Source organism: Saccopteryx bilineata, chromosome 6 (assembly GCF_036850765.1).
Source record: "Saccopteryx bilineata isolate mSacBil1 chromosome 6, mSacBil1_pri_phased_curated, whole genome shotgun sequence".
In the NCBI taxonomy this organism is placed as follows: Eukaryota; Metazoa; Chordata; class Mammalia; order Chiroptera; family Emballonuridae; genus Saccopteryx; species Saccopteryx bilineata.
This window is the reverse complement of record NC_089495.1, coordinates 92,756,073-92,773,307: the sequence shown is the minus strand read 5'-3', so window position 1 is coordinate 92,773,307 and position 17,235 is coordinate 92,756,073.

Here is a 17,235-nt window from a genome sequence, read left to right as displayed (position 1 = left end):
TATTTGGTCTAGTGAGTATGTTCCCCAGGAGAAAGGTCTCCCAACTATGCAGAATAGCATGGTTACTAATGAATGACCCCTGTGGGCTCCCATTGTGCCCAGTCACCTTTCCCAATATCCCACTTAAAACGTTAACACCTGAACCCTGGCTGGTTGGCTCAGCGGTAGAGTGTCGGCCCGGCATGTGGAAGTCCCATGTTCTTTCCCAGCCAGGGCACACAGAAGAAGCACCCATCTGCTTCTCTACCCTTCCCCCTCTCCTTTCTCTCTATCTCTCTCTTCCCTTCTGTAGCCAAGGCTCCACTGGAGCAAAGTTGGCCTGGGCTCTGAGGATGGCTCCTTGGCCTCTGCCTCAGGCACGAGAATGGCTCTGGTTACAATGGAGCAATGGTCCAGATAGGCAGAGCATTGCCCCCTGGTGGGCATGCCAGGTGGATCCTGGTCAGGCACATGCAGGAGTCTGTCTCTCTGCTTCCCCGTTTCTCACTTCAGAAAAATACAAAAATAATGTTAACACTTGAGTGGGCTCTTTTGAACCATCTCCTCTCCCATCTAATCCCATCCCCACCTTGACTCACAGCCAAGTGCATCTTCTATTTTATAGAAAAAATGAAATCCATTGAGCAACAAATACCTCAACCTCTGGCCACTACCATAGGAACTAAACAGATTCCTAAATCTTGGCTTTTTTCTTTCCACCTCAAAAGATGTGGTGGCTTTTCTGCTCCATAAGGCTAAGCTCTCCACATGCACAGAGGATCACATCCGTATCCTCTCCAAGACCTTAGAGAACTCACTCCATCAATTATAATTCCCTTCCTCTGTCTTCAACTTCTCCCTTGCTAGTTATTCTTAGCAAGTAAATCTCTCCTTGTTTAAAGTAATTATCACTTTAACTCTCTCTTTCCTCACGTTCACAGGAGACTTCGAAGGCTCTTTTATACTCTAATATTTCTACTTTGTCACCTTCTCCTCACCTGATACAACTGAAATAGCTCTCACCAAATTAACAACAACCCAGTGGGTACTTTTCCATCTTTATTTCACTCATTGCATTGACATTCTTAGCCACTTTCTCTTTTCTTGGCTTTTGTGACACTAATCCCTTCTCTCTTCATTCCCTCATAATCTCCTTTGCTGACTTCTCTTCTTCCACTCCCTTTCTCTTCTTATAGACACATATTACTTATAAAATCTCCTCTACAGCAGCTATTGCCAAACATTTATAAACAGAAGACTTTCAAATAGCAACCCTGAGCTTCTCGCTTCCAGACTATCCTTTCCAAGAGTCTATGAAGAGTTTCTGTTGGAACATCCCAGAACAATCTCTAACTGATCACGTCCCAACTTGAATGAATGTGCTTCCTCACAAAAATGCTGTTAACATATGTTTTCCTTAATAGCTGCTCAGTTCATCCCTAGAAACCTAAACCAAGAGCCTGAAAATCCATCTAGATTGTTGCTTTTCTTTCCTCGTACACCCACCAAATTAGTCACCAAATAATAGTGATTCTTTCTCTTAAATATTTCTTTGTTTGTTTGTTTGTTTATTCTTCTTTCCAAATGACAGGAGAGGAGATAGAAAGACAAACTCCCTCATGCACCCTGACCAGGATCCACCCAGAAACTCCTGTCTGGGGCCAGTGCTCTGCCTATCTGGGACCATGATTGTACCTGAGCTATTTTTAGCACCTGAGGTGAATTCTCCATAGAGCCATCCTCAGCACCTGGGGCCAATGTGCTCGAACCAATTAAGCTATGGCTGCAGAAGGGGAAGAGAGGAACAAAGAGAAGGGGGCGGGAGGGAGGTGGAGAAACAGATGGTTACCTCTCCCGTGTGCCGACTGGGAATTGAACCAGGAACATCCACATACCGGGCCAATGCTCTACCACTGAGCCAACTGGCCAGTGCCAAATATTTCTTAATAGCTCTACTCATTTCTGTCTTCACTTTTACTGCTATGGTTAGGCTCTCATTGTTACTTTACTGAAATGTATCACTGGACTCCTAGTTTATCTCATTGTCTCTACTCTGCTCCCCCTTCAATATATCCTTCAGAGTTCTCTGCTTTTATTCCTTTAAAGACATACTATAGGGAAAATAACATAACTTCCTCGTGTGTCATACAAATGACTCACAATCTAAAGAACATGATTACTTTCTTGAATAATAAGTATATTATTTGCATATTAATAATAGCTACTACATAAGGTTTGGGGGATGTCTAAATGAGTTAATAATTTTTAAATGTTTAGAAGAGTGTCTCATACAAAAAGAGTGCTCAGAAAATTAGATAGCATCCTAGTAAGAATTCAATAGGTGTTCAATAAATAAACAAATGGAGCTGAGCTACTCAGCAGAGGGTTTGGTGATTTGCGTCTGTGCTAGGCAGGGACAGAGAAAGCAGTACCTCACAGTGGGCTTCAGATCCCAAGCTCACAGGAATACCTGCTACTATGATGCTAGCTAGAGCCGTCAGTGGTTCTAAGACCATGTTCCTGGTATTTGCAACCCACATCTGAGTAGGCAGAGCCATTCAGGATAAAAAGCACATTAACTGTGAGACCTCTTTACGTGTTTATTTTTATCTCTGTTGGGAATGATTCATTTGCATGCTCCTTTCTGCTTTTTCACTTGTTTGAAATCTTGGAGTATAGACACTGACAGGGTATGGATGGTATTGCACACAATGGAAACTCAAGTTGTAACTGATGTTCTCTGGGTAATTGATGATGAGATGGTGGTAGAGGCAGATTAAGGTCAGTTGAGATATGATGGAAATATAATGCATGTTCCCCCAAATCTTTCACTGGGGCAGGATCCAGCTACAGCTTTCAACACAACCACAAACCACTGCCAATAATGGAGAAGTGTATTTTACTTCAGTCAGTAATGCCACAAAAATACATATTGTGAAAATAGAAATGTTATTATATTTTAGACAATTTTTTTTGTCTCCTTACTTTTTCCTGTTCTAGGATTCAGAAAGGATTGTGTCATACAATTAATAATCTACCTAAACATATAAAACAAATAATAAATGTTTAGTGTAAGTACACCAGAAGCCTAGCTCAGAGGAAATATAATAAATGGTCATCACTGATGACCATTTTATGACAGTGAATAGTACAATTGTGAAATTTCACAAAGTGTATTATTCACTGTCATTTATTATTATCATCATTTTGATCACCATCTCCCCCAGTCTACTGAGGATCAAATCAGAAAACAGAGCCAACCATTAGTGTTATCTTCTGTTTGGGGATAGAGCTACAGATATAGATAAAAGGATTTTTGCATTTATCACAGCATCATGTTTACTTAGGAGCCCTGAGAGAGAAGGAAGGTTATATATAATTACTGTATCCTAATTTTACGCACAGGAAAGTGGACAATGAAAGAAGCAGATCAACTTCCCCCATGCAAGTCAATGGAAGATGTGGGCCTGTAATTCTGCCTTTCAACTTCCTAGCTTCTTTCCCTTTGAGGCTGAGGGTGAAGGATGGTTGAGGGACAGAGATACAAGGGAGGTGAGGGGATGAGAGAGAGTACTTTAGGAAGCTATTTTCCAGGTGATCTGTGTCCCTCAAAGTATGCAAGGTATAGATAGAGCTGTCAAACAATTGATTTCGTTAGTGGGTGTGGCTTAGATAATCTATCTCTTTACTTGGTTTTCACTGCCCTAAGTTAATTGTAAATAGGCATTAGCATACATTTATGATTTGTTATCGATTGCACCAGCATAAAAAGTCAGAACACAACACTGTATTCTACAAAGGCTCAAATTTTTCTTTGTATTTATAATACTTGTTGTTAAAGAGAAGTGAGATTCTGACAAGCATGAGTTGATTTCCCATTACGTTTCCTGGCTTCTTGGCTCAATAAGCTAGACTTTCAACATTGCCAAACATACGTTGACTGCCCCGGATCACTCAAGGTAGGCGGGAGGCCCTTAGGAGACCATATGTTAGGCATTTGACATATGTTAAAAAAATAAAATTTTTAAAAAGCTGGTCATATTTCTGAAATGGATTTTCATAATGTAGTTTGGGCAGTGCTAGAATTAGCCATGTAGCTTATCATGTTTAATTCATGCTTAATTATATTTGAATCTGTGAACTTTTCCACGAAGTCTTGTCAATTGCATTCTTAATGTAGTAGTCATTCTTGCTGAAGTTTTCTGTGCTTTAAACACAAATGCCAGCACATTGTGAAATTTCACAATTGTACTATTCACTGTCATTTTTCATCTAGACTCAAATCAACATAATTTGATGGCAGCTGTACAATTAAGAAACGACTGTCCAGTAGACAACACCCACATTAACCTCGTGCTAAGCATCATTATAATGAAGTCAGGAAGATGTCAGGAAATTCCTAACCGGCCTGAACCTAACAGAACACGAAGTCGTTTAACTTAAAAGTGTTAGCACTGGGCTTTTCTCCTCTGGCAGTATTGCTCCCATAGAGCTGAGATCAGTTGCAGGGGTCCCCAAACTTTTTACACAGGAGGCCAGTTCACTGTCCCTCAGACCATTGGAGGGCCGCCACATACAGTGCTCCTCTCACTGACCACCAATGAAAGAGGTGCCCCTTCCGGAAGTGCGGCGGGGGTTGGATAAATGGCCTCAGGGGGCCGCATGTGGCCCGTGGCCGTAGTTTGGAGACGCCTGGAGGGAATGACTCGCCTCCATGGTTGCCTTTTGCACAGAGCCGACAAAACTACCAGTTTCCCCAGCATTTCATATTCACTCAGCTGTTCCCCCTAAGTACCATATGATTATCTCCATGTTTAAATCAGGTTCTATGAAGCCCCACATCAGAAAATCATAGTGTCACAGTGGAAAGAAACTTTGCAGATTATTTCATCTCTCACATTAATTTTGCAGATGAGAAGTTCAACCCAGGCTTTTCTTTTCTTTTTTCTTTTCTTTTCTTTTCTTTTTTAATAGCACAGCTATCCAGCAGTAGACTGGAGCTGGAACTCAGGTTTCCTGACACACACCAGGAAACAGCTTCTGCATGTGCTAGAACACATCTCAGGAAAGACAGCAAAACTTTACAAGTAAAGCCTGAAACTCTGCTCCAGACTGAGAAATGGAACGCCGAGATTTCAAGCTCTGTGTCCCTCTCCACGCAGAGAGACCATCCTTATCAGTTTGGCTTTACGCCTGAAAACCTCATCATTAGAAGGTGCTTCTTTTCATTTAAACCATTGGGTTCCTCACTAAAATGGAAATAATATGTTATACAGCAGAGCCTTTAACCTGAAGTGGACCAAGCAATCCTTTGCATAGATTTCCAGTCAGCATCAGGTCCTGAATGAATGGGACAAGAAGCAGATTTATTTGATGAAGGTTTATTTTGATGAACCAATATATTTGATGCAATGGGAAGAGGGAGAAGGCATTGGGCATGGCAGGGGACCACGAGGAATCTGAACGTGTGGTTACTACACAGCTTCAGTGGGACAGACGTAAGTGACTATATGGTTGGGGAATGGAGGGAAAGAGACTCTGATCAAAAGCATTGAAGTGAGTGACGGATACCCACACACTAGAACTCAGGAATAATGACCAATGACCAAGATTTCCTTCTTTGGAGAAAAAGTATATCTCCACATAGCATTTTTCTTTTCCATCCTTTCTTACTCAGTAAAGAGAAGAAAATTTCTGCATTCATCTTAAGCATTTTTGCCTAAGGTTTTTTTTCTGGGCATGTATTACCTGCATGTAGTCAATTCCTTAGCCAGAAAATTCACGGTTTTCGAAAATCCTCTGAGTTCAGACAGTAGGGATGAAGCTCCCAAAGGAACCCTCCTGCTCCCTTTTTCTCTTTTTCTATAAAACGTCTTCAAGGAGGCCTTGGTTCTTGTTGAAGTTCACAAAATGCAGGGAAAGAGCTTCAGCCACTACCTAGCAACCCCTCTGCATCTCTCCCCTTTTCTCCACCTTCACAGCTTATACACACTGGGCTGGACAAAGTGACTCTGGTGGCATCTAGGGGCTCTGGGCTCAGTGTCTCACCTTGCTTTAAAAAGGTGAAAATATAATGGTGTAGGCAATTCCTATTGAGAGGTAATCCCCTCTGGGGATAAAATGTCATATTGACAGGTCACTTTCTGGTGTGTCCAAGACAGTCTACTACCAGGGAGGCACTGTACTTGTCAATGAGAGTATAGAGGAAAATCCAGAAACAAAGATCCTATTCTCAAGAGATTCCAATCCACTGGAGAAGAGAGGGCATCTGTGTAGAGAGACAGCCAACAAAATATATCAAGATAAGTCAGTAAGAGGGAAAGAGAAAAGAAGGGAATGCAGGAGAGACATGAGTGAGAAGGGAAGGAGTGAATGGATCAAAGAGAAGGCATAGGATTTGTATCTTTCTGTAAATGATAACATTTAAGTGAGCATTTTCTTCCCAGCATAGCGCTATGACTCAGATATATTACCTCATTTGATGGTATTTGTGACTTGACATCTCCAGGAAAACATGGCAATAATTAGTAAATGTCCCCAAAGACTCACCTCTAGGAAAAGTAACAGAGCAAAGATATACCACTATGATGGCCAAGCAAAGCCTGTGCTTAGATATTAGTGAGTCGATGGCAGAACTCTGCCTTATAACTCCTTCCTCTAGGAACGTTCCCTGCCATCTCATCAGCATGGCTCTGAGTGTCCCCTGATAGCTGGCACAATACCTTGTTCATTTGTCGGCTTGCCTTGGATTATAACTTCTTGCATCCTGAGTAACTCTGCATTTTTGTCATTAGTGAGTGACCAAATCCTTACCCTTCAATTTGTCAGCAATTCAAGTTTCCAAAGTGCTTAACCGAACAAGGCCCACTGTGGACCTTTGGCTGGTTTATACGAAACATATAGAGCCATTAAAACTCCCCCTGTTTCCTTCACATGCCCAGGAGTGCCTCCAAGTGCAAAGTCACCCGGGAGTATAAAGAGCACATGTGGAATAGAGAGATTAGTGAGGACAAGGGGACAACAGCATTTGTCATGCTGAAGACATTTTCACCCGGAGCAGGCCAAACCTTTGACTGCCAACTTTAAAAACGCTGGCCACAGCACACCCTTGGTTTGCCAGGAGAAGAGATTCTATTGTAGAGCTCTCTCTAGGCTCCGGGAAATAATTATTAACTGTGGCTTCCACAAGCTAGGATTATGCCAGGTGGGAAAAAATCCATTGACTTTAATCTGCTTGATCTAAAATGTCAAATTGGGCCCGAACGCTTCCTGGTGTTCTCAGCACCGCCAGGAGAGCCAAGCTCTGGACGCCTGAGACCTTCTGTTCTCAAGTCGGCATTTTCTTTTACGTTGCCCCATTAATTAGAAGTCTTTGCAAAGGAGAGAATAATTGTTCTGCTATTATGCATGATCGACAGACCATTTTCAAGCTATACGGAGAATTCAGTGATTACACCTCAATTTGCATGCCTTTTGGTAACTCGCTTAGCCCTTTGCACTGGCAAAGGCAAATCCTGGGGGTCTGAGATTGGAAAAATATTAGGCCTCCTTTCAACTTGAATCTCTGTGCCTACAGAGCTCTGAAGAAGGACACCAATGATGAGTCCTCCTCCTGGGTCCAAAGCAGAATAGAACTCACTTCCACGAAAGAGACAGAACAAGTCCTTCAGAGGCTTATAGAAAACAGGCCTGAGCAACAGCCAGCCAACTTAGAAAGCTGGGCACAGCCACGCTGGTGACAAGGACTCTCTAGGATGAGGTAGGCTGGCTTGCACAAAGCCAGAGGAGCAGGGGACATCAGCCTCTCCAGATGGGGACTCACGGTGGTACTGGGCGCCGCTGTCTCCGGGCTGGGTATGGCTCGTCACTGCTCGTCATTTGCCATCAGGAGTGTGACTGTCCTGGGTAGGAGGTTACTAAACCAAAAAACCCCACAAATTCATTACCTCAGCCTGTCGCTTAGCTCTATCAACATTTTTATTTAATCAGAAAGATTATTTTCCGAGAGTAAAGAGGATCTGTGTAACTAGGCTCTCGAGGAAGTGCAGAAATTGTGTAATGAAGAATCTGACTCCGTGTGATATCCGACCTCGGGCAGTTTCCAGGGCCCGCCGTTGGCCCTGGCCCTGCTCCACATCTGAGAGGACTAAGTCAACGGTGATCCCTCTTTGGGCGCCGGCCGCAAGCGCAAGCCACACAAGCCACAGTCCCAGCCTCAGAAACCTTACCCTGGCCCCAGCCTTCTAACCACCATAAAATCGTTCTCTGTTTTCTCAAGTTTGGAGCCTGCTTTTCTCTCCGCAGAGAACTTCATTATGTGAGCAATAAACCCTTTCACACCCTCACCTGTAATGTCATGACAATCAAATTGCAGGCAACCCCACCTCCGTGGATCAACCACTACACATTGTTTAAAATGACAAAATTCTTTTTAAAACTTGACCTGGGGAGATTTTTCAGGTATGTTTTGAAATGTAGAAAACAATCTGCAAAACAAGATGGACTGTATTTCATTTATATAAAATTTTATAAATCTAATGAACTAAAAACTGTTAGGCCAGGTCATTCCTGGGTAGGGGAGTGGAGAAGAAAAAGGGTAAAAAGGTTATCTTCTTGTTTTCATCTTTGTACTTGTGTAAGGCTTAAATCATTTACCATAGATACATTATTACATTGGTTGTCTAAGGTGCTACCAAACATTAATGAAATAAAACAAAATATAAAGTTTAAAGTAATTTTTAAAATTAATTTATGAATAGTTTTACTCATCAGACAAACCTTTTTTTTGGGGGGGTCCCCCACATAGATGGGGAATGAGGAAATGGGCATGCTCCGTTGCCAACGAGCCATGGAGAAAACTGATACAAAAATGACTAAATCCTTTGACTTAGTAATTTCATTTCTAGTAATCAATCCTAAGGAAAAAAATAGCACTATGCAAAGTCAGCTATATAAAAGAACCCCTATCACTGTGTTTTTAAAGTGAATTTTTATTTCTATCAATGGACTAGATGTACATAGTAAACAGCAAGTAAGTTATAAGGCTTATTCTCAATATCCCTTGAGCCTATTTCTTTCTTTTTTGTTTTTGTTTTTTTGTTTTTGTATTTTTCCAAAGTGAGAAGCGGCGAGGAGGTAGACAGACAGACTTCCACATGCACCGGACCAGGATCCACCTGGCATGCCCACCAGGGGGTGATGCTCGGTCCCTCTGGGGCATTGTTCTGCTGCAATCGGAGTCATTCTAGCACCTGAGACAGAGGCCATGAAGCCGTCCTCAGCGCCCGAGCCAACTCTGCTCCAGTGGAGCCTTGGCTATGGGAGGGGAAGAGAGAGATCAAGAGAAAGGAGAGGAGAAGGGGTGGAGAAGGAGATGGGTACTTCTCCTGTGTGCCGTGGCCGGGAATCGAACCCGGTACTTCCACACGTGGGGCCAACACTTTACCACTGAACCAACTGGCAAGGGCCTTGAGCCTATTTCTTAAGTTCCACCTCTTTTCTCTCTTTGATGGGTTTCTTCTGATATGTAACTGTATATTTTCATTTTTTAACTACAGTTGAGATAATTTCATATTTTAAAATAGTGTGCTTATCCTGCTACTTCCTGATTTATCAGTTTTAGACATAAAATATTGATCTTGTTATGGCAGCTGAGACTTCAGCTCTCCTACACCATCAGCCCCATTCATCCTTACCTCTCAACTCTTCTCCCTCCCCATATTGATATAGCACAATCTTTACTTACTTTTTTTGTGTGTTTTTCTTAAATGAGAAATGGGGAGACAGAGAGACTGTATACACCCGACTGGGATCCACCCGGCATGCCAACTAGGGGGTGATGCCCATTTGGGGTGTTACTCCTTTGCAACCAGAGCCATTCTAGCGCCTAAGGTGGAGGCCATGAAGCCATCCTCAGCACCGGGACCAACTTTGCTCCAATGGAGCCTTGCTGCAGGAGAGGAAGAGAGAGACAGAGAGAAAGGAGAGGAGGAAGGGTGAAGAAGCAGATGGGCACTTCTCTTATGTGCCCTGGCTGGGAATCAAACCCTGGACTTCAACACGCCAGGCCAATGCTCTACCACTGAGCCAACTGGCCAGGGCCAATCTTTACTTTCTATTATTATAACCATGCAAATATTACATTGAGTCAAGAAATGTGCTACAATTACATTTTCTTTCTTGCACAATATTATTCCTAAAGTAATTGCTTCTTCTTTTCTATGTAAATCTGTCTAATATTTTCCCAGTGTTTCCTGATGTTTAACTAGATCAAATAAGCAGCCTCTTCTTTCAAGAACACGCTAGGGCTTTCTTTCTTTCATTTCTCATGTTAGATAGAAAAACATTGTTCTTGGTTTTACTCTTTCTTTGTTTCCCTTCTATTTTGCTTGAACGCACCTTCCAGCACCCTTCCAAGATGAAAATAAGAAAGGTCCTTTTGATAGCTCAGTAGATTTGAGTATTGGTCCCAGATGGAGTTTGCCAGGTGGATCCTGGTCAGGGTGGATGAGGGAGTCTGTATCACTATCACCCCTCCTCTCACTTAAAAAAAAATCAAGGAAAGAAAGAAAGGTTCTTTTGGCCTTGGCTGGGTTGCTCAGTGGATAGAGCATCATCCTGGTGTATAGAGGTCATGAGTTCCATCCTCGGTCAGGAGGACTTGATGTCTCTCTCTCTCTCTCTCTCTCTCTCTCTCTCTCTCTCTCTCTTTCACCCCCTTCAATGGAAAGATCTTTTTTTTTTATAAGTATTAGTGTGTCTAGAAAATCTTTCATTATTTCTCTTAAAATTTTCTCATTTTTGTTTTTTATGTCTTTCTTACTAGTTTGAAGTTAGATTTTCTAGACTGACCTAATAATTTTCTTTTCCTTCTCCTATTTTCTGCCTCATTTCATTCTATTTTGTTCTATTTTCTAAGATTTATTTTCCTCAACTTTTTCATCCAATCATTTTACTGAGTTGTGTATTCAACTATCATATTTCTAATTCTAAGGGCTTTTCCTAATCTCTTAATTTTTTATAACTTCTTGTACTTATTTTACAGATGTAGTATCTTTTATGGCTCTGAAGATATTAAATATAGATTTTTGTTCATTTTTTTAGCATTGTCTTTGTATTTATGAATCCTTTATTATTTGTTTGTCTGTTTTTTCTTTAATAAAGCTGAATGAATTCTCCAAATATATAGTGAGGCTGGCAATTCCAAAGTTGCTGAATAGAAACCCAGTGTTTATGAGTGTGACTTTCCACCAGTGAAAATGTGGTATATGTTAGCATGACCTGTCGACTTGTGACCTAAATAAGACGATGTTTAGCTCTGAAGTAAACAAGGCTTTTGGTGAGAGATAAGTGTCAGTATCTGAGAATTCCTAATTCCCCATTGGATGCCAGGGAATTTCGTGAGGAGGTATCATACAACTGACTGTTAAGATTCTAGAAAAGTAGGGCAGAGGGAGACCACTGAGGATTCCAAAGATTAGTACATTTTAATGGCCCTGTTCTCCGCTCCATGCCCCACCCACCGACTCCTCCCACCTTCCACGGTACCGGGGCAAGTACTGTGATACCTGTGTTACTATAAAAGGGAGGCCAAGCAAATTGACAGAGGGGCAGGTGAAGTACACAGCCTGGAGGAACTGTTATGTTAGGGGGATGGAGTGCTGGGGCTACGGCCTTCTGCAAGAGCAGTGTAGTTTATTGACACTTAAGGTTTCCTAAAGATGAATCCTTCTCTTAGGACTAACTCTGGTCAACATAAGGAGATAAAATGTTGTAAGCTGGATAAAAAGTACCAGGCAGCAGCCTCCATAGAGTTATATTGCTAAAATAAATTTTCCTGCTAGCTGGTCTGAAGCTCACTGTTTCTGTGTATTGGACTTTAGCCTGTTTTTGTAGTCACACATTTCTATACAGACACTTATTACCGTCTGCAAAGACCTAATTATGAAGAGTAGCCATAGAAAAGGAATTATGCAAAGAAAAGATCTTGCATTCTTAATAAATATACTTGTTAACAAATATGCAGCAAAGACACAACAAGCTAAGAGCCACTACCTTAGAAACGACTGCTTCTTATTTGAAGAAATGAACCATATCATTTGGTGAACCTAGGTGAATGATACCCTGCAACCCAAGCAGATGAAAACATGAAGTCCTTACCTCGTGCACCACTGGGAGAAAATGAAAAGTCTCTCTGCCCTCTTTCTAAACTCTTGGTTCAGATAAGGATCATGTCAGGATCGAGGAGAAATTCACATCTACAGCCTTCTTGGTACCTTGTTCAAAAAGGTCAGGAGAAGCATCCAGAAGGTAAGGTCAGAGTTTGGCATGATGTGGAGAATTTGGGGCTCTTATTACTTGTCTCTCCCACCTTAAGGATAGTGATTTCTTGCTATGGATAACTGAAATGCTACTTCACCAAACTTCTCTGTATATGTGAAAAGTTTTATAATATATAACCCCGGGGAGGTAGGATTAGTATGAATGCTAATGGACACTACCTAACAATGCAAATATTTATTAGATATAGCACCACATATTTACCCATGCTTATATCCACTCATGTCTACCAATGCCTGTATATTATAGTTACCAGAATATTTAAATTATCCTATGAACAGTCCTCTAATCCTCAAGACTATAAATAGGTACCCCTACAGTATGGATACTTCGTCTTAGCACTATTATAATTACCTATTGCTATATCTATCTCCCTGCCAGACTCTTGGTTAAGAAGGCGTGGATGGGGCATCATCAACCATTATCTACCCTTCCCGGTGCCTAGCGCAGAGCTGGGTACATAACAGAAGCTCAAAAAATATATGCTGTATGAAGAACTGGCTTACAACATCTTTATTAAAAGATCACAAAACTTGCTTCACTTCTCACTTAGCTTCTAAATAATCTAAGGGTATATATAGCAGTATAAGAGAAGAGATCAAGTGGATAAGAATCAAATTGTCAAATAAATTTAACTTTTTTTATGTACCTAATCCTACTTTTTGGAACTTAAATATTGAAAACCGCAAGTCCACCTATTTAAATGTTTTGAAAGAAATGTAAATCAATACAATTACCTTAGCAATCAGTTTAGCACTGTCTTTTAAAGTTTAATGAACACAGTCTACAATTCAGCAATACCATTCTTACACTTTGAGGAACTCTTGCACACAAAGGGACATGCATAGAAGTGTTTATTGAGGCTTTGTTTCTAACACCTGAGAAATAAAAACACCTAAGTGTCAATTAACAAGAGAAGGAGAAATAATGGAATGGTGAGTGAGCTGAAGTGGATTAAAGCTATACCCAACAACAAGGGTGAATCTTAAAACATGTAATAGTTAATATTACATGTCAGTTTGCCTAAGCTAAGGTGCCCAGTTGTTTGGTCTAGAGGTTGCTGTGGAGGTGCTTTTCCGATGTGATTTAAAATTTATAACCAACAGAAGTTAAGTAAAGCAGATACCCTTCATGATGCAGGTGGACATCACCCAATCAGTTGAAGGACTTAAAAGCAAAGATTAAGGCTTCCTGAAGAAGGAATTCTGAGACTACAATATAGAAAACCTGTCTAAGTTTTCATTCCCTGCTTGTTAGCATGGTCTACAGATTTCAGACTTGCCAGTCCCTAATCTCATGAATCAATTCCTTAAATAGATATATATACTATATATATACTATATATATTACATATAAGATATATAAAGATATATATTTATATTTATATATAAATTATATATAGTGTATATATTTCCTTAAATATACAGTATATTCCTTATATATAATTATATATAATTCCTTAAATATATATATATTCTATTGTATCTGCATCTGTGGAAAAACATGACAAATACAGAACATAAATATCAGTGCTAATTGTATATGAAACTCCATGCAGTGGTACTAAGGTACTGTATTTATAAAGCTCAACGAGAAGGAACACTAATCTTCTCGATGATGTTTTGGGAGGTATACACATGTGGAAAAATTATTTTTAAAAAGTAAGGGATAAGCCACACATACTTGACTTCACAGTGCCTCTGGGTAGGAAGTGGTGTTGGGGGGAGCTTGGGCTTCCCTAATATGGGGTCTTAATAATATTCTAGTATTAAGGGTGGCGTGTATATGAGTATTAACTTTGTATTTTATGTGTCTATTAAATGTATTTTTTTATAAAGCAAATATTTTATGATGAACACTTTTTTAAATCACAAAGCTCATAGGCACCTACAGCTACATAAAAGAACATTGTGCTGGGCTCTTTTTGCTGGCTTAGCCACTGTTCTTAACATAAAATATTACTTCTTGGAAGCCTCTGTCTGTTCCTTTTGCTTTAGTAACACTCTTTTCTTTTTTATCCTTGTCTCACTGGTACTTTTCACAGCTTCTAATCCATTAAGCACTCTGACATATGGATTTGAATGCCCTCCGTAATACACTCTGCTGGACTCAAATTCTCTAGGCCAGATTTTCCAACTCTGTTTCATATTGAGTAGCTTTTCTTGTCATCTTTATTTTTCTTCCCCCTCATCTGGTGTACCGTCAGCTCTGTTATGCTCATTTTGACCAGACTCTGAACTCTGTCCTGAGAGAGAACAGTATCCCCTGTTGCCTCCATGGGCTTTGATTACTTCTCCTTATAACTCTGTTGTTTGGGTAAGTAATTCTTTGTGGTCAAAAGTTTGCACCTGCTCTTCTAAATTTCTTTCCTTTAATTCTCTCTTTGACCTTCTCTAATCCGGCTATTACCCATTTCATTCCACTGAAACATAAAGCTACCAATTGCTTCCTCCTTAGGGGCTTAAGCCTTCTGGCCTTCCTGCCAGCCTCAGCCCCCTTGAACTCACAGCTACCTTTGATCTTATGAAACAGTCTCTCCTTGGGTCAGTTGTTAACTCCCACAAGTCCCTGACAGAATGAGTCCTTGCCTGCATTGTGGAGGAGTCAGTGCACAGCTGGCTACCCAGGCTATTGTGCATAGTGTAAGGTCATTCCCAGCAAGAAGAGGGAAGCCTGGTGAGGAGAATCAGTGTCTCATCTGAAAGCCTGAGAAAGGACTGCGCTCAAGCCAGCGACCTCAGGGTCTCAAACCTGGGTCCTTGTATCCCCATCCGATGCTCTATCTACTGCACCACAGCCTGGTCAGGCTCTAAACTTTTTTATTTGATTGGGGTTTTTTTAGATTTAGAAAGAACTAGAAAAACTTGTTTCTTCTCTGAAATGATGTGTTTTAGAAAACAATCTTCCTTTATGACCCATATTGTAATTTATTATATCTTAAGATATGTCATCTATAATATAGTTGTTTAAATTTGAGTTGATAATCTGCACTTAGGCATCCAAGATAGCCTCTTATAATACATTTCCAATTACCATTGTTGATTTATCTCTATAATTTCATATACTTTAGCTAAATAGGACTTTTTTCTCCCTGATGCTTTTACTTTCTCTCCTCCATATCTCTGCTCCTGAAGCTTTCTGGTGTTTGTTTGTTTGTTTGTTTGTTTTTTCCTGAGTTAAGGACTCCTTGCTCTTTTATTTTCATTGGTCAAAATTCCTGTCAATATTTGAGGAGCAGCAGTACTCAGTTTGTACCCTCTCTGATCTTACTTTGTATTGTTTTATGTATTTACTATATTATTTTTTTATTTTTTATTTGGAAATAATTTCAAATGCACAGAAAATTTCAAAAATAATACAGAGCATAATAGCCTTTACACAGGCACACAACTTTTGACATTTGCAATATTTGTTGTATCTCCTTCTTTCTCTGCAAGTGTGCATTATGTATAATAGTTCCCTCCTGAAGTTCTTTAGAATAGGTTTCAGTGATCATAACTTTTTATCCCTCAACAATTCAGTATGTGTTTCCTAAGAATAAAGCTATGATTTTATGTAACTATGGTATAGTTACCAAATTCAAGAAATTTAATATCAATATGATGTTTTATCTAAGCCATCTATATTCCAATTTATTAAATTGTTCTAATAAAGTCCTTTATAACTTTTTTTTTTTACATCTAGTGCAGGATCTAGTCTAAGAGTACTTGTTGCATTTAGATTACAGTTCATCTAAGTCTTGTCATTAGTGGTCATTTATTACTGCAACTATAAGCTATCTGAAGGTAGTCATATTAAGAACATATTAAAATCCTGCTCTTTATCACACTCTTCCCCCATATTTAGCATCCATTGATGATTCTCACCCAAATAAATCTCTATTATAATCATTGAAAATGGTGAGTTTCTACTTTCATTACTTCATACACATTTATTTGTCTAAATTATCCTTTAAGAAGGAGCCCTCCCTTTTCTAATTTAATTTACTACTTAATTATCAGCATAGACTTGTGGATTCCTATTTTATTCAATGGGTTACTATCCTTATGTATATTGTTGCTTAAATTATACCACATATGGCCAGTGAGAGCCTCTTAAAGCTGGCTTCTGTATGCTTTTGATTTGCCCATGATTTTTTTAATCCCTTCATTACTTATTGGCATAACAAGATTGTCTAGGCTCATCTTGTACCTTCCCTGTCCCAGCCCTGCAATCCGCCACTTATTCACATCACAAACATTACTTTAGTACCTGCCATATACCACACACTCTCCTAGGCACTGAGAAAAACTAGACATTGTCCTTCTCCTAATGGAACTTAAAGTTAACTAGATGCTTTGGACATTGATCCATTAATCTTTCTCTTCCTCTATATCTCTCAATCATTCATCCTAGCCCTATGTGGTGAAGTACATGGATTTCTCACAAGTTGAATCACAGGTTTACTGAGTGAGTTTTAAGTTAGTTTCTGGTTATCTCCAAATTTTTTCCATGTCTAAATCAAGGGCAGGGTGATCCTGCAGACCTATAAGAAGTAACTTTGTCTTTAAAGTTGTCTTCAACCAGCAGGGAAGGTTGTTGCAGGAAGCTCCATCCTGGGGTGGATGGGAGCACCTCAATGTCTCATGTTCAGCAGCTATAGTATGGACTTGCTGGGTGTAAAGCCAGTGAGAGGACTCACATAGCATTGGCTGTGAGGAACACAGGGAATTGGACCCACACTTTAAGGAGGAGTCAGCATGCCCAAGTCAGAGGTCTGGGTTAATCAAGAACAGCATTGTTGATGGCCCTGGCCATTTGGCTCAGCAGTAGAGCATTGACCTGGCATGTGGAAGTCCCAGGTTCAATTCCCAGCCAGGGCACATAGGAAAAGCACTCATCTGCTTCTCCACCTTTCCCCCTCTCCTTTCTCTCTAT